Source organism: Alnus glutinosa, chromosome 14 (genome assembly GCF_958979055.1).
Source record: "Alnus glutinosa chromosome 14, dhAlnGlut1.1, whole genome shotgun sequence".
Lineage (NCBI taxonomy): Eukaryota > Viridiplantae > Streptophyta > Magnoliopsida > Fagales > Betulaceae > Alnus > Alnus glutinosa.
Genome location: NC_084899.1, coordinates 13719476 through 13738694, shown reverse-complemented (window position 1 = coordinate 13738694; position 19219 = coordinate 13719476). Strand labels below are relative to the sequence as shown.

Here is a 19219-nt window from a genome sequence, read left to right as displayed (position 1 = left end):
TCAAGTATCCATCAAATAATTAGTCGGCTTTTAAAATCGTCATTTGATCAATTACATGTTAAATGGTGATTTTAAAAGTCACCTCATTATTTGATAGACAATTATACGACATGTAGAATTTATTCATGCATTTGGTTGATGACCATTTAGCTCAACTTCTTAGAATTCTACACATTCATATAATCTTTTAGAATTTTTATAAAATTCATATAATACATTGATGTAGCCTTTTGATTCATATGCTATACCCTTTCATATTCCTAAAGTGCTTCACATTATGATTCCATGTCTATAAAAGTGAGTATTTGAGTTGTATGTAAAACAGAATAATATAGAAGAATCATGAAGAACTAGTTTCACATATTGCAATCTCTTTATCTTGTCTTGTTATTTTCTTTGATTTTACAACACATTATCAACATGAAACTCTAACCAATTGTTGTGTTCTTTTGATTTTCAACATCAAAAGCTATATGTATAAGATATTCTCAATTCATTGTAAATCTCTTTAAGATTTAGTAATTTTGTTATTTATTTTGTTAATTAGCATTCTAACATATGCTTGAAAAATTTTAGTGTTTTAAGAATCATATAATAACATATGAATCTTATGATCCATGTGAGATTATTATGAACTAAAATGTTATCATTCTAATGCGATGAATATTGATGTTATGAATATTGAAAATACTATTAAAAAAGAAAATCAAGCATCCCAACAAGATTGCGCTAAAACAATGATTTTTTTTTTCGCCATCATCTGCATGATGAATTAAAAAATAAATAAATAAAAAAATAAGTACCTTACAGTAAAAGATCCATTGACCTTGTGGAATAGTAAAAGATCCCAAAAGCATATTATGGTTTGATGCACCTGAAGTTGCACTCTTTAAAATCAGCTCAATTAAAATTGTGGGGAGAAAAAGTCACGGATGTGGATATGTTAGAAAAAACATACATCACATTTCATGCCTCGAATGTGCTCGTGCAGCATCAATATCGAGAACGTAATTTCATTAGATATTCTGAACTAATATCTTATTTTCTAGTGGCTAAGCAAAACAACGAGCTATTAATGAAAAATCACCAATCTCGTCCAACGGGTTGTACATCATTTCCTGAAGCAAATAGAACATCATTTCATTGTAATAAAGGAAACCGTGGTCGTGGACGTAGTAGAAAAAAATTATAGAGGTCAAGGGGAATGCACTCATAATTCTTGCAAAAGAAATGCTTATTACTACTAGAAGTGGAATCACACTGAGGCGAAAGAAAATGAAAACAAAGGTTTACAGAATAAACTTATAAAGAACTATGAAGATAAATGTTAAATATATGGTAAGAAATGATATTGGTTGCACACCTATTGTACGCCTAAACATCTGGTAGACCTATCAAGCCTCCATAAAAAAAAAAAAAAATTAAAAAAAAATTAAAAATTAAAAATTAAAAATTAAAAATTAAAAATTAAAAAAAAAAAGTGAATTGAAATGAATTTTTCTAATCACAGTGATCCTATAGATCCTTCGATTTTTATTGATATTACAAATGGATAGGGTATCACTCATCTTGATGTTTCTAATTTCTTTGTAAATTTAACAGAAAATTGATATTTTGATCGGAGATTAATATGTTTTCATTATGTCTTAATCACATCATGTTTACATTGTCAACTTTATTTGTATTTTGTTCTTTTCTTTTTGAATAATTAAATTTAATATATATTTTGTTTATATATGGAGGCATGAATCATACTGATGGAATGATTCAAGATAAGAAATGTTTTTAATATTTAATATTAAACAAAGCTAGTGTTAGTACAATATTAGGTTCATCAAACCTAATTGAAGGCTTTGGAATAGCGAATATCATATTGTCAAATGAAAAAAAAAAAAAATGTATTGACGATACTTTGTATTCTTCTAAATATAGAAGAAATTTAATCAATTTGAAGAATATTCGTCTAAATGGTTATCATGTTGAAAACTACTAATGAAGGCAGTGATGAATATCTTTATATCACTTCAATAATTTCGGGCCAAAAGCTCATATTGAAAAAACTGATTACTTTCTCTTCCGGGTTGTATTATATAACAATTAGAACAATTAAATAACATGTTGTGATGCACTAGAAGTGCTCTGATCCAAAGATATTTATGGTTTGGCATGATCGTCTTGGACATCAGGAAACAATTATGATGAGTCGAATAATTGAAAACTCATATGGACAACCCTTAAAGAACCAAAAGATTATTTTACCATGTGATTATCCTTGTACTCCATGTTCTAAAGATAAACTTGTTATCAAACCATCCCATTCTAAGGTAATTATTGAATGCCCATAATTTTTACAAAGAATTCAAGGGAATATATATGAGCTAATTCACCCTCCATGTGGGCCATTTAGATATTTCATGGTTTTAATAGATACATCAACTAGATGGTCACATGTTTGCCTGCTTTCTACTTGTATTGTTGCATTTATTAGATTTCTTAACCAAATAGTTAGATTACATTTCAAGCATTTTATGACTATTGCATATCAATCGGTATTAATTTTGAACATCCTGTTGCTCATACCTATACTCAAAATGGTTTAGTTGAATCGTTTATTAAACGACTTTAGTTAATTGCTCAACCTTTGCTTATGAAATCAAAACTACCTCTCTAAAATCTAAAAACACATATTCTCTCTAAATAAGAAGCTGATTGATGCCAAAAACACATCTTCTCTCTTTAAAATCTATCTCGTTCAATAAATAAGTTTGCAAGGATACATTGGGGTGTGGAGGTTTCTGAGGGGCATGATGGTGGCTTATATAGGCGAGGGTTGAGGAGATAAGACCGAATGAGGTGGATAGTAGGTTAAATTTGCTTTTCAGACAACATCAAATGTTCGGTGTACGACTCAAACGTTCAGTTTACTGTTCTGAACTCATGTAGAAGTGGTCTATATTGAACGTTTGGGTAGGGTCCACGTCGAATGTTCGGTCATGGTTTATTTTATTAATTATTAATTTATGGTAATTATTTTTTAGTAAATTATTAAGGCAAGTATATTTAGTAAAAAGATTTTAGTTACTCATGATGTGTTAACTACCTTTTTTTGTAAATTGAAATTCATTTATTATTATTAAAATTATGATCTAATTTTGGAGAATTAGAATTTGTTCCACAACAATAAAATAGGGTCACGTATACATGTAGAAGTAAAACCGTCCAGCATGTAACATGCACAAGGAGCCTTGTACGTTATATGTGGTTAAAAGGAAAAAAGAAAATAAAAAAATGGTACTCTTAATTTCTTATATATTGACATGTAGATGCATCATTTATGATATTGCTTTATTCTTACATTTGACACGTGGAAGGTGCCATCTTTATATTGATCGATTAAATAATCATATCATGTTTTTAATTTACTTTGATTTAAACTTGGCAATTGGCATCTTATACATCGGTTTAAATTATATATGTCACAGAACAAGAGATCCTTTTTTTTTTAAAAAAAAATATATATAAAAAAAAGGTGCATAACGTTACTTTTAGAAAAACTAGTGAATCTAATGATTTATGTGCAGTCTAAAGACTTTCATTGCTGCTATGGGACTGATAGCGTCTAAAGAGTATTTTTAAGGGTTTTTTTTTTAGTTATTTTTTTTATGTGATATTAAAAAAAAAAAGAAGTTTTATATTAAATTATGGAAAAAATACAAAAAAGCCCCCCAAACTACTATCGATTCTCCGGATGGCACCCCAAACTACCAAAGCTTGGATTCCGGCCCCCCAAATTACCTGACGCTTGTATTTTGGCCCCATCCGTCAGCTTGAGCCGTCTAAATGGATGAAAATGAATCACATGCCGTGCACGTGACTTAACATTACACAAACTCTCCAAAATGCCCTTCCCTTCAGATACGTGGCTTCATATACGTGACTTAATAGTGCACGTTAGGCAGACCATTTCAGCTCTAGCTTGGTGACAAACTCTACAAATAGGATAATATTTGTTATAGATTTATCTTCCACCAAAAACACACAACAAAAAAAAAAACATGAGATAGAAATAGAGAGGTGTGTTGTAGTGAAGACTTTCTGTACGTGTGGAAGAGGTGGGATGCTCTGTTCATGCCTGAAGAAGTTATCTGGATCAACTTTAGTCTTCACTCTCACCAGTCTGTTGAAGTTATTCTTGAAGTACTTGCTACCCCAAAAGCTTGCCTTTACGAAGCTGGCGTTCTTGTTCTTGTTCATCCCCAGATCAAGATCCCTGTAATTCACGTACGCTTCCCTCGGATGCCCCGAAACATAAGGACCCATGTAACGGTAAAGGCTCCTGATCCAGTTCATATGCGGCTCTGCATTCTCCTTCGGATCTTGCCACAAGCTTAGCCACCGGATTTTGAACAACGTTCCGTTTCTTTGAAATATTTCTTGAACAAGGATTTCTGTTGGAGAAGAACTTCAGGGGCTGTTCCACTTGGGTATCCGGCAATGTAGAGCACGGATTTAATCCAGCTCGTTTCTTTACAATCTTTTCGCGTCAAACCCAATTCCGGAAAGCTTTTTTGCATAACTTGGAGGAGACTGTCAGCACTGCCAAGAAATAGAGCATTATAAGAAGTTGTTACTGTTCTTCCACCACCCATGAGATCTGCAGCTCCAGAAAAACCCAGGGTAATGATGGCCGGCCATCAGGAACACCGGCGCAAAAGAGAGAGAGAGATAGAGAGGATCCGGATCCCAGTTTCACTCCATCCTCTATGAAATGAGGATGCTTAAGCTGGCCATTCCGAGAGAGGTAGTAAACGACGGGAACTTTTTGCTCACTTTGGTTCAAACCATATTTTGTTTCTCTCAGGACTGGTCTCTCTCTCTTGCCATTGCCTTGGCTTGCACATCACTATTGTTCCTCTTGAATCTGGTGCAAGCTCCATTACCGGAATCCTACTTCGGGAGCCCCGAGTCAGACGATAGTCTGATTTCCGTACAGATCGTGTGGTTGATCCTCGTCCTCCTCTGCAAACTCGACGGCAAAGCCGAGCACCACAAGGACGTGGCACTCAGGTTCCTCACATTTTTGCAAAAATAGCAGTAAGCACAAAATACAAAAGGCTAAAAAAAGCAGGAGGAAAAGCAAGCCATAAGAAGGAGAAAGAGCGAGAAAGTCGGGGAGGCTTTCACGGTCTTCTTGCCAGAGTTGGGAGTTGTCGGAGTTGGGACGTCAAATGCGTTTTAGTGCATAAAAGCTCCACTTTATCTTATCTCTTCACCCATCAGGACATAGAAGGAAGCCAGAAAAAGTCACTCACTCTCCCTCTCTTTGTTTGTTGCGGTTTTGTAGTAAAACAGAGCATGCTGCGCCATCGAAGAAGATAAATGGCATTTCCGTAATTTCTGCCCCTAAATCACTCTCACACGTGTTTTTTTGAAGTATGGGCAATCCAGTAATTTCAATGTTAAAATGAAGGGCATTTTCGAATTTTTTTGTACTTAAGAGTCACGTGCACGGCACATGACTCATTTTCATCCATTTAGACGGCACAAACTAACGGATGGGGCCAAAATACAAGCGTCAGGTAATTTGAGGGGCCGGAATCCAAGCTTTGGTAGTTTGGGGTGTCATCCGGAGAATCGATGGTAGTTTGGGGGGCTTTTTTGTATTTTTCCCTTAAATTATTTAGTAATATATTTATCTTTATTAGAGAAAACAAAAGAAAGTTTATAAAGAAACATAGCGATCGAATATGCCTTTTCTATGTTAAAAGACGGAGTTATGGGGGTTTGCTTGTTTAGTGTTAACATGCGGAAGATTGCATACGTACGTGTGCATGGCGGGTGATGTGGGTGCTGGTGGGCCTTTGCCTGCTCTTAGCAAGTGGTGTACCATGATGATCATCGAGTTAAAAGAGAATCACTACGACGATGCTTCCCATGCATGGATATTTTAGCACAACAAAGCTTATAAATTAAGAGTTCTTTTCTAAAATTTTGTGGAGTTGTACGAAATGCATATTTTAGTGGAGTTCTACAAATTTGGAGGAGTTGCATGCAATTTTTACACACAAAACTGGTTGTTTGGGTGAAGAAAATTGTCTCCACACAAACGTGTTATGAAACAACGATCCCAAGCTCAGATTATATATTAACCAAATTCAATGGATCAATTGTAACTAGCTGGAAGGACTACATTTAACAATAAACATTATAATAAAATGTAGCGGAAAATGAAAAAAATAATGATCCCAACAGAAGTTAGTTTATAATGTACTATATATATATCGTCGTGAAGAAACTATACACAAGATATACATTAGTCTACCACTATAAGCTCGTCGCGCAGCATATATCTCTAGCCTTGCTTACAGCTCTAAGTTGTCCTCCATATAAACTTGCTAAATTATAAAACACCGAAATCGATGTTTTACAAATAAAAAAAGTAACTACGTAAGTCCACGACTTAGTAAATAAATCACTAACGAAACATAGACCATGCATGCAGTGAGCCTGATTAAGTTTAAGTAATCAAATATCGGTTTTTTCGTGAATGAATATGCATTTTTAGGAAAATTAAAATTGTATTGTCTCTATTGTTACGCGATTAGAGAAAATGAGTATGTTTTGAAAATGGTTAAGGTATAATTCCAGGGGCAAGGCACATAATGTTTTAATGGAGAAAATTATGCTAATAAAGTGTATATAATAAGTATAATCATCTCTAACTTATAACCGTCCTCCATATGATTTATTCGAATCCTTATCCCTTTCTCGAATGAGAACGAGTAAACCCTACTAAGAAGGGATTGAGGGATCGGGTAGATTATATGGATCGGAGGAGACATGTGACCAAAATGTATAATAAATATTAGGGTTAAATACACTTCTGGTCCCTGAGTTTTGGAAACTTTATTTTTTAGTACCTGAGTTTCAATTCGCATCACAGATGATACCTCAATTTTAAGAAAATATCGAATTAGTACTTCAGTTAAGTTTTCCGTCCAAAAACTAACAGCCTGCTATATGTCAACCCTTGAGAGTTGACATGTGTTGTAGTATAAAAAAAACAAAAAATTAATTAAAAAAGTAAAAAAAAAAAAAAACTTAAAAAAAAAACTTAAAAAAAATTGAAAAAAAGAAAAAGAAAAAGAAGAGGGGTGGCTGAACCACCCCATGGCAGAAAAAGAAAAAAAAAAAAAAAAAATTCAAGGGTTTTGGCCCTTGGGGTTGGCTAAACCACCCTCGTGGCCAGCTAGTCTGGGGGTGGTTCTCCGTGGCCCATAGGGGGTGCGGTCACCCCATGGCAAAAAAAAAAAAAAAAAAAAAAAAAAAAAAATTTAAAGGGTTTTGGCCCTTAAACGCTTCAATTTTTCAATTTTTTTTTTTTTTAAGTTTTTAATAATTTTTTGTTTTTTTTTTTTAATTAATTTTTAAAGATTTTTTATTTTTGTAATTTGTTATATTGTGACATGTGTCAACCCTCAGGGGTTGACACATGACGAACCATTAATTTTTGAACGGAAAATTTGATTGATGTTCTAATTTGGTCTTTTCTCAAAATTGAGGTACCATCTGTGATGTGAATTAAAACTCAGGTACTAAAAAATAAAGTTTTCAAAACTCAGGGACCAAAAGTGTATTTAATCCTAAATATTATTATCTCAGTTGCATGTCTTCTTATTCCAACTGATGAAAAGTGTTGTTGCTAAGATTATGCTTTGTTGCAACTTCAAATCCATTAGTTTTCCATTGGCGTAGTTGTAGGGGCGACATATTTTTTAAAATGCTTTTGTCAGATCCATGACATTCAGAAAATTCTTATTTCTTTTATTTAGTTTTGTTCATTAAAAGTTAGGCTCACAACATGAGCCAAGTTCTGAGGTATTTTACTTACTACGTTGTGGTCTTACCGAATCATTTTTCTTTCCACTGATGGAACATTTATTTGTTTTGCAGATCTAGTAGGTTCTAGCAGAGTTTGAGGATTAGAGGTTTTTCGTCAAGCTTCTTCATGACGTGCGAAGAGTCTTATTGAACCAATTAATGAGTTTATTCCTAGGGTTGGGTACGGGGCGGAGCGGGGCGGATTTCCGCCATTTGGGCCCCCGCACCTGCACCTGCGGGTTTTGAAAACCCTTACCCTTGGCCCGGCTAGTGAACAGTGTAGCCGCAGGGTTGCAGTTTGTGCGAGGTGGGGTTTGCAAGGGTGGATTGTGAGGGTTGGGCGGGGCAGGACAGGTATTCCCGATTTAGGCCAATGTTTCAAATGAAATGAAAGAAAGATCAAGAGAAACGAAAATACGTACGAGGGTTTTGGCGGGGCGGGCGTTTTGGAGGAGACAGGCTTCGAGCTCGGGGTTGTGTGTGATGGTGACCTGCATCACGCCGTACCCAATCACCCTCGGAACAACGCCGCATATGGTGGCGAAGGCAAGGAAGAAGGGCTTGGCCGCTTGGACTCCTTTGTCCTCCTCAATCTCTGTAACTCTTTCCGTCTCTGAAACGAAGGGGAAAATGACGAAAGTGGCGCAAGGGAAAATGAATAATGATGAGGGGGTTAGGGTTTTTTTAGGTCCTTTAAGTGTTGCAGGGACGAGTGGGTATCCGGGGTTTTAAAATTTGTATATTCGCCCTGCCCCTCACAGTTTTACAAAAATAGTAACTGTGCTCGCAAAATTCAATGGGAAAACCAGTATGTGCGGGTCGGAGCGGTTTTTGCCCACCCCTATTTATTCCAACATGTTGTATCTTTGTAGTTGTTGTTATTAGTGAGGTTTTTTATGTAATGATGATCAAAGATATGTTGAGGTTTTGTAATGTAGCTCAAATCATTGTATGTTCTTTTGCATTCCGCTATTTCTTTGACTCTGATAGGTGTTTAATGTAGTTTTTCCCAGTTAACTCCTTGTTAGTTGATTTGAGAATTTCTGCTTGTAACTCTTCACGTTGATTAATTCTATTAATTAATTATGGTGACTTATAGATATATCTTTTAGAACTTATTTACATGGTAAATATGTATTGGAAGGTGCACTGAATAAATTATTAATTTAATTAAAATTTGAGGGCGTTACAAGTTTAAAAGTTCGAACTGGAGTGCATATGTTTTGTTACAGTATGAAATGAGCCACAACCAGTTCGAACTGTAATAGGATTTATATTAGAAAACAAGGATTTTTGAAGTAGCGCGTTCAAATTGCATTGAGAACGAGACTTGGAACAACACATTCTGTAAGATCTCTAGTTCAAACATTGTTTGATATTCAATGTCCTTAGTTCGAATTACACTTAGGACGAGCTATTTTGTCTAGCTTTTCAGTCTTCTCTTTACGGCCTGTTTTGACCTAATAGCAATTAGAATTGAAAAATTGTTATGAAATAAAAAATTGTATCATTTTGAGCTAGCTTTCCAAAGCCACCAATATTGTCTTCCTCTGATTTGAAAATCAAGAGTTATATATGATTACTTTACTATAACTAGATCAGTGTTGAACAACGTAAACATCCTTAAATTCTTATATGCCTTGAATCAGCTCTTGCACCGACTTAATCTTAAACTTAAAACTTATAATCAACATGTTTTGACAATGACTTTGCCAACACTAAAAACCTAATAGTCTTATTGAGATAAAAAAAGAAAATATTAATTTGGTAGCTTCTCCCTTAAAATTCTCTTAATTTGAGAAAGTTAAAAAAAAATGGCTTTTAAAATCCTCTCACCATAACAGCAAAAAAATTAAATAAATAAAAACAAAGAGAATATCTATCTCCTCTCTCTCTACCTCTCTCTACCCTATATATGTCCTTTCCATGAAAAGCTCAACATATTGAAGTGGCACGGTATAAAGCGATTGAGCAAGTCTTTGGCCACATGAGTCGTCAGCAGTGTCCAATGGGGTCCCACCTAAAAGCGACGCTAGCTAGGAGAATGACAGCACTCAACACTCTTCCATTAAAATGTTTTGGATGAGGAGAATATATACATACACTTTAGTCGACCAAACCACCTGCTCCATCTCTTACCAAAATTACTTCATCACCACCTTGCCGGCCATGATGATACACATCACATGATGATGATATATATATATATATTCCAAGTAGGTTGAACATAGGTGAGAAAAGAAGGCATGTTATTCAGTTCAAAGAGATGGAAGCAAAAAACAAAGGCAACCAAAAGAGGTATTTGTGGAAGATCACAAAGGAAATGCTTATTATACGTACATGCGTCTTCAATTAACTCTCATCATTACTAATTTCTTTCAAATATCAAAAACCCATAATTGCAAACATAATAGACATGCCCGAGGCCCATGGCTCAACTATATATGGGTACGTTCTCCAAAATACTGATCTTATAAATCAACAATTATTAAGTTATATATAATATTCTAAAAGAGTTACCCAAAAAGAAGAATAATATCTATTCCTTTCCTGTTCGGAATATATAGAACCCTAACTATAATTGGCACAAAAGCCCTCAATGTCTCTTGTTCATCTCTCTCACCCTCGCTCGTCCTTCTTTGGGCTGTGGACTCTCTTTGCTTCTCCCTCTCTTTCTTTACTTTTTTTTTTTTTTTTTTCTCACAGTTTTTGTTAGGTTTTTTATTGGCCGATTTGTGGTTCAAAATAACTATATAAGTGTAGAATTTGGTGGTGTAGTTTTGTACTTGGCTTTAGAGTTTCTTCATAAATGTCAAGAACACAAGACATCGTTTGCAATGGCGTCTTGCTAGGGTTGTACATGCGGATATAGAAGTTATATATTATTTATAATATTTGCAACCATATCCGCAAAATGCGAATATTACTTTTAAATATCCGCATCCACATTATATTTTTACTAACCGCATCCACGGAGTTATTATTCGCTATTAGCATATTAAGCAATGAGCCTATTTTAAGTGCATTATTTGGGTCTCTATTAGGATATATTTTAAATGATTTTAAAAATAATTTAGGACAATTTTTATTGTTTTGGGCTTATTTTAATTTTTTTTTTTTTAAACTCCAATCTTTTGAAAGTATATTAATTTCATATTACTTTTGCAGTTTTACTTAAGTGTTACACGAGAAAATAACATAACGAACCAAATCAATCTAAACATAATATATACCTAATCCAAAACGACGTCGTTTTGGTAAATTTATTATATATATATAAAGGGTTTGGAGATATGGTTATTAATCACATCTATATACCTTAAAACTGCTATATGCATCCGCTTATGTGAATATTAATTTTTGCTTATCGCATCCATAAGTGCAGATAGTTGTGGATAACAGATGTGGGCGGCTAATATTCGCCTGCATGTACACCCCTAGCATCTGCACTTGTCCAGACAAGCAATGTTAAAAGGAGTCATATATCTCGTTCACAAATCTGTTTGCAGATGTCAGGACGTGGAGTTGAAGTTGAGAACACAAAATGGTCTGCTTGCAATTTCGTCTGTAAATGTCCGGACGTGACATTGAATATAAGAGAACGTAATGGTTCATTCACAAATATTTCCGCATGCATCCAGATGCGATGTTTAAACAGAAGGCTCTGTTAGCAAATGCATCCACTGTTGTCCGAACGCCTCCAGGTTACTAGCTTGAAACCCTAGAAAGTGTCAATTACAAAGGTTTTGTGAGTATGATTTTCTTGTAGTTTTTTCATTTTTTATAGTGAATTGATTTTGTAACACCTTGAAATAGTAAAATAAAAAATATATCCGCTTTAATCATGTTTTATAAAAACCAACACTCATGATTAACTTTTAAAAAGAAAACCCAATGAACACCTTCAAACAATTTCCTTGTTTTCAATACCTAAATGATTGCTACTTTCATGTCTTAGCCGAACATTCAATGCCCCTTTGAAACGTTCGATAGTTACCTTAGCTGAACGTTGGATATCCCACTGGAACAATTGAGTTATCCTTCTTTTTCTGAACATTTGATATCCCTTTGGAACGTTCAAGTTGTCATTTTCCAAAACGTTCGAAGTACACCCCGAACATTCGATCACGACTGAAAAACATTTTAACTTTTCAGTCATCTCAACCAACCTTATCCATTCCCCACGTTGATAAATAGTGCATCACGACCCTCAGCCTTCATATTTCATTTTGACAGTTTAGCAAACCCTAGACCTAGTGAGAGAAAGGTTCTAAAGAGAGAAAATGTGGCATTTGAAGTAATTACATCATCCATAAGGCAACCTTTGAACCTCAAGTCCATTTTTCACAATCATTATACATTGACCTTGTCGTTTATCAAGCATTTTGTGAATTCTTAGCATGCCATGCTGAGTTTATGATTTGTCATACGGGATAATTTTATTTTCCAAAAACAATTATGAACTTGTTCATGTTTTTCATGTTTTATTATGTTGATATGGTTTATTATGTTTTTATAGAGTTATTATGAGTTTTGGAAGTAAGAATGTGGTATAGGTAGAAATTTTTGAGTTTTTCATGCATTTTGGTACCCATTGAGTGTTCACTGTTTGGACCGAACGTTGTACAGTGACCATAAATGGATTATTAGGGTTTTTGTGATAGATTAAAGCACCTAGAGCATTATTAGGGTTTTTATGTACATGTATTAGAACTCTCCATATGTCAAAGAATTAAGCAGGGTTTACTTTTCAAAATAATATGTCTTGAGCCTACCACTTTTATCACATATTTAGACCGTTTCAAATGGATAAATGATTACATATGATTTTCTTAAGTAAATGAATATTATTTTCATCGTATGACACGGTACACAGGTATGTGCAGTATAATGGCTATGAGCTTACTATTATACAAGCTTGACCCTGTGATCACAGAGATTTATGTTTATGTTTGGCATTTGATTCAATTGTTGTTTTTGTGATGGGTGCAACATGTACTGATGGGGTCACAGTAACGGTTTTACTAGTAGTAGGGGCCACCTGAGGTCGGACTGGGTTGATCTACTAGTAGAACAAGTAAAAGAATTGTTGAGAGGTTCTGAGATAACTATTTCGGCAGCAGGCAAGTGGGTTAGTTGCATAGTATAAGAAGAGAGTATGAACTACAAAGGTTTTGTGAATATAAACTTCTTGTAATTTTTTCATTATTCTATAATGAATTAATTTCTTAAATTTGACTGCCCTAGAGTGTTTTAGCTTTGGAGAATTCTTAGAAGGGTTTCACCTCGTCAACAGTTGATATGGTATTTTACCTTTTAATTTGCTATTGTTGCCCTACATCACCTATTCACCCCCTTTAGGTGATTGTTTAGAGTCAAAACCCTTTTTATTTTTTATTTTTTTTATATTTTCTCTTTTCAAATTGATTCAGAGGTAAAATTTCAATCCCTTCATCAACACTCTCTGTTTTTTTTTTTTTTTTAATTATTCTTTTCGGAATTCCCCTCATCAATCGTTGCTAAGATGGGTTTCATTCTCTTCTGTGTACAAAACCTAGGCTTTATTCATATCCTTTGCAGCCGTTGCTTAAATTCTTCTCCCATATATTTATTCCCAGTCCATTTATTTATTTATGAAAAACATATTCTGTGGGTTTTCATGTGTCTCATCATTACATTTTCGAACCTTATCAAAACCCTCAAATTAAAATTGATTAGTTTGAGAGATCGAGTTAGTTTTCTTCTTACATGGGTCCGTACTGCTTCTGTTTTCTATATATCTGAGAGTTTTTTTTTTGTCTTGTTCAAACAAACAAGGATCATGACTTCTCGATCCGTGGAAATTTTATAAATTAAGGTTTGAGTTTTAAAAAAGTAACCATTAATTCTTATGAACCCAGATCGGAGACTACTAAAACACAACCTACATCAAAAACAAAACGTAGAGTAGAACAACATCGATCCGACAAACCCAACATTCACATGTTGCATTCAATTATTCTGCCACTCCCTTCTTTCTTCTTGTCCTCGAACATATAAATAAAGTACAAAATGATCATCTTAGTAGCTCCAATATTTGAAACTACTGCGTTTTTACCTAAACACAAAGCCAACAAATATATATATATATACATGAGCAAGCATACAATATAGTATATGGTACGAAACCCTAGATTTTATTTTCTTAATAAATTATATCAACTTATTTTGATTTTCTTTTCCTAATAAGTTAAACCTTACATCAATCTTAATTAAAAAAAAAAAAATCAATGATAAATTGATTGATAATGCCTCATCAGTAGAAAAGAATGGCAGAGAAGGACAAGGAAATTAAAAAATAGGATTTTCTCTATTATTAGTGTCTACTCTTATGAAAAAGTATGTCTAACTATCAAAATTCGTTGGCATTTTAATATATATGTATATAGGGGCATGCCATTAATATATGGAAATTTCTTTACGGAATAAATATTAGCCTGTAAATTGTATAAGAAAAAAACATTAAGAAACATCAGAATTATTTTTCAATATGATTTTATGAAGGTTTAGACAAATGTGTTTTTTTTTTTTTTTTTTAAAAAAAAAAGACCAACTAGAATGTGTACACACTTTTTGGTCTGTTGTCAAGTTTAATGTAATTTTTGACATCAGCAAAGACAAACATAATTATTATGGAAATTGATGAAATTAGAATGATACAATCTTAATTACATGAGTAGATAATAAGAAGTGAAAAATATTTTGAGAATAGTAAAACATAGAGAAGAATAGAGGAAGCAAGAGAGAGAAAATGACACAATAAATTACAGGTGGTTTGGTGATAGATATTTATATCCACCACTTCAAATTAGTAGTAAAGGCTACATTGTGTTCATTGACTTATTTGTCCGCAATACAAATGTCCTTATTTATATGGTTTAGAGTAAATACAAAGTATGTTAATCAAATCCCCATGATTTTGATTACAATCCCAACATTTTCATACAATTAACCCATAAGTAGAGAATATTTAAATATCAACCAAATATGAAACATACGAAAAATATATTATATTTTTCCGTATATTCTAACATTCCCTCAAACTCAAGGTGAAAGATTCTGGAAGCTTGAATTTAAAAATAGAAAACGGATTTATGCTCCGACGTCTGGCTCATATGAAAAAATAACCAACTGCGAAAAAATATCGGTGACGAGATTTCGTCACTGGCCAGCAGGATTTTGGCTAATGTTGCCGGATTTAGGAGAAACTAGCTGAATTTTGGTCGTACTGGCCAGATTTCGGCCAGTTTTTTGTCGAAATCTAGGCTGGCCAAATTCTAGCGAAGGTGGCCTGAATCTTGCACAGTACAACCAGATTCCGACCATACTGGCAAAATTTTGTCACATGCAAAAACAACCAAAACGAAGCGTTTGGTGTACTATTGTCATAGTGAAAAACACCAAAAAGAAAAAGAAACGCTCAAAGAGAAATTGCACGGATAGGGAATAGAGATTTCAAAAGAGGCACCAAAAGAAAGATGGCTATGATACCATGTAAAATATTTGTAGAAAAAGTAAAATATGGAGAAGAATAGTGGAAGCAAGAGAGAGAATAATGATACAATAAATTACGAGTGATTCAGTGTTAGACACCTACTACTATCACTACAAATTAGTCCCAATGGCCACATTATGCTCATTGACTTATTTGTTTACAATACAAAAGTCCATATTTATAGAGTTTAGAGTAAATATAAAGTATGGTAATGATTTGATTACAATTCCAATATTTAATTACAATTAAATAGAGAATATTTAAAAACCAACCAAATATAAAATATACAAAAAAAAAAAAAAAAAAAAAAAAAAATTCTAACAAGAAGATTGTCACACACACAATTGCATATACAAATTTACAGACCAACTCCATTCCATTATTCACCTATATATCCATACCCCCCATTAGTGTCTCTCAATTCAGCAATCCAAACTCCACAAGTTGCAGTGATGAAGAAGAATTGTTCTCAATTGCGTAATTTCTACATGGCAATCTATAAACATTTTCATTCATCCAAAAAAAATAAAAAAATAAAAAAATCTATAAACATTTTCTGTAGCTTCATGATGGTGGTGGCATCAAAATTGTTAAAGATTTCACATTTTTTTTTTTTTAAAAAAAAAAAAAAAAAAGTATTTATAAGTCTCGAAGAAACCTTAAAATTCGTGCGTTGACTTTTAGATGTAGTTATAAAATAGGATTTTTGCAAGGACGTTCTAACGGGCTTAACTTCTTCTTATATGCTTTGAATGAAAAAGATCAAAGATTTGCTTTGTCCGAACGAGCTTCCAATGTGGTTTGGACGAAACAATTTGTCACGATCTCCTCGATGATTCCATTCTAACGCTAATGAACAGTTTGTAAAAGTCCGAGCTTTGCTTTCACAATTTTGTTTTTTGTTTTAAAAAAAATATACTAACAAATAATTTTAAGTAGTTTTCACATTTATATCTAATCTTAACATAATTTTTTTTTAAATTTTTATTTTATTTAAAAAAAAAAAAAAAACAAAAACAGAAAGTATTAACAAACGGAGTAGGAAATTCATCTACCACAATATCCTAGATATGTATGAGATCAATTAGTGGTTCTTGAATGTGTTTATATCAATGCGTCCAATACATCTTCAACTTGGAATGACACTATTCACTTAAGACTTGAATGTGTTTATATAAAGAGAAATGATTAAAACACTTACACTACACAACAATGACACAACATCAAGGCACATGAACCCCACTCCATTGTGCCTTGGTGTTGTGTCATTGTTGTGTAGTGTGAGTGTAAGGATCATTTTTCTATTGACTAAGACTCTCATTCCTTGATTGGTTGGACTTAGGGTCCTACGTGGAGTGACGTGGAGCTCTATTATTGTGTTGCTATATTTTGTTAACAACACATTAATTGATGATAAATGATCCCTACACTCATTTCTCATAATAACCCCACAACAAGCTGGCGTGGCTGGTAATATTTTATTATTTTTTTACAAAAAGAAAACAAAAGAAAACAAAAAAAATAATAAAATATTACCAGCCACGTCAGCTTGTTGTGGGGCTGTTGTGAGAAATGAGTGTAGGGATCATTTATCTAGTCAATATGGGGAAGCCATGATGTTGAAGTATATATAAGATAACCACGGTGCAGTAGAAGTCCTAACTAGCAAGCAGCTTGGAAGTCTTATTTATCTAAATAGTTATCTTGTTTAGATTTTGGCTTATCCGTAATTTGTACAAGTCTTTGTTTTATATGTTGCTTTCATAGTCTAGGTCTTACTGTGTTTCCTTTTCGTATTGTGTTAGTAATTCCTTCAACGAATTGCTTTATTATGAACTTGTGTTTTGTTTCCAATCCTAATTGGATTCATTAACAGTTTCTCTTACCCGAAATGAGTTATTATGGTCTTTCTTACCCGAAATGACTTCATTATCTATCGTATTTCCATCTTAATCGTGTGGGTTCCATCACATGACATATGGATCTATGGACTCAGAAATCTCTTTGACATATACGAATATTTCTTTAGGATTTTTTCCAGTTAATATATTGATGGAAAAACTAATAAAATTTGGGGAAAACTGCAATTTACCCCCCTGATGTTGACACGAATTTTCAATTTTGGCACCAATGTTTAGATTGCTTCAATTGCACCCAAGAAAGTTGAAAAAATTTTCAATCCACCCCCTTCCGTCCAATTGCTCCGTCTGATGAGACGGAAATGGACCCACGTGCGCGGCATGTGACTTATATGCAGATAACCGGACGAAAATACCCTCAAAAAATTGAGCCGTTGTTTTCTAAATTAAAAAAGACCGGTCCTGTGTCCGCTTATGCATTTAAAAATTCAGAAACCACTTTCAAGTGCAAAGTAAAAACCCGAAAAACATCTCCGGAATCAACAACAAATTTTTGAAGACAGTATTCCTTTGCGGATTATCATCACCAACGAATTTCAGCCGAAATCGACTTTGGGCTAAGGGTTGTCGTGATTAAACCGATCGAAGTGGGTGTTCGATCAAGGTATGTTCAAATAAAAAGACCCCTCTTTTAAATTTAGGGTTTTGTGCAAAAGTAGGTTACGTCGTTTTTGTGTTATGATATCTTTTAAATTCATTCGATAATTCCTTTATTTTGTCTTGAATGAAGCGAAAGAACCGAACTAAAATGTGCTTAGTGTTCCGTCGTTTTTGGGTTATGAAATCTTTGTTTTATTCGGAAGATGCTTTCAATGATTGGCTTTGTATATTTTTTATTGAGAAGTTGCTTTCTTACTGGGTCCGTGTGTTTTGTTGAATTTCAATTACCTTTGTGGCTTTGTATGATGATGGGACCATGTGCTTTGCTTTTACATGTGCATGATGTGCTGCTTTGTGTTGATTTGGTGTTTAAAAAACTGCAATTTACCCCATGAGGAGAAAATGGTACATGATTATGTCTGTGTGTATAGTTAGTTGGTGTATTGTCTGTTTAAAAAACAACAGTGGTCAGATGAGAAAAATGGTGCCAGTGTGTGAAGTTAGTTGCTGTATTGTGTGTTCAAAAAAGAGTAGTGGTCCCCAGATGAGAAGTTGTGGTTGTGTATATTGGTTGCTGTGTTGTGGTCCCCATATGTCACTTAATGTGTTGTTGGCCTTTATTTAATTTTACAACATGTCACTTACTATGTTTTATTAAATTTACCTCGTAGGATGGCACACAATAAACTAGTGGTTGAGGTCCATTTTGGGGGTAGGTTTGACCGGAGTTTTGGGTGTGAGTATACGGGTGGTGAAGTTGAACTGCACAAAGATAGTGTTGACCTTGATGAACTATCTTTCTTTGAAATTGAAGATATATGTAAGGAATATGGATATAAGTTAGGGGATTTAATGTATTTTAAAGACCCCGTGAAGAGTCTTGCTGATGGGTTGCATTTAATTACTTCAGACCATGATGTGCTGAACCTGTCTGCTTGCCATGATGGGCATGCCATTTTGCAATTATATATTGTGTCTTTTGTAGAAGGAGGAGGTGATGAAGATGATAGTCAAGATGATAATGAATATGGAGGTAGGGCTGATTTGGATGATCCTTGGTGGGATGATAAGCTTAGTGATACTGAAGACGTATTTGATGTTGGTGTTGGTGTTGATGTTGATAGTTCTGGACCCTCTAATGTACAACATGATAATCCTAGGGTTGAACAAGGTAATGTAGAGGATAATGAAGGGGGTAATGATGAGAATAGTGAAAAGGGTGGTAATGATGAGAATAGTGATGAGGGTGAAGAGGGTGAAGAGGGTGATGAGAAGTGTGAAGAGG

General features: G+C 34.0%; 1 pseudogene; it reads right to left on the bottom strand.

Annotated features, from left to right (window-relative positions):
- Nucleotides 1–1052: 1052 nt before the first annotated feature.
- Nucleotides 1053–4649, bottom strand: LOC133856721 (monolignol oxidoreductase AtBBE-like 15; annotated as a pseudogene).
- Nucleotides 4650–19219: the final 14570 nt, after the last annotated feature.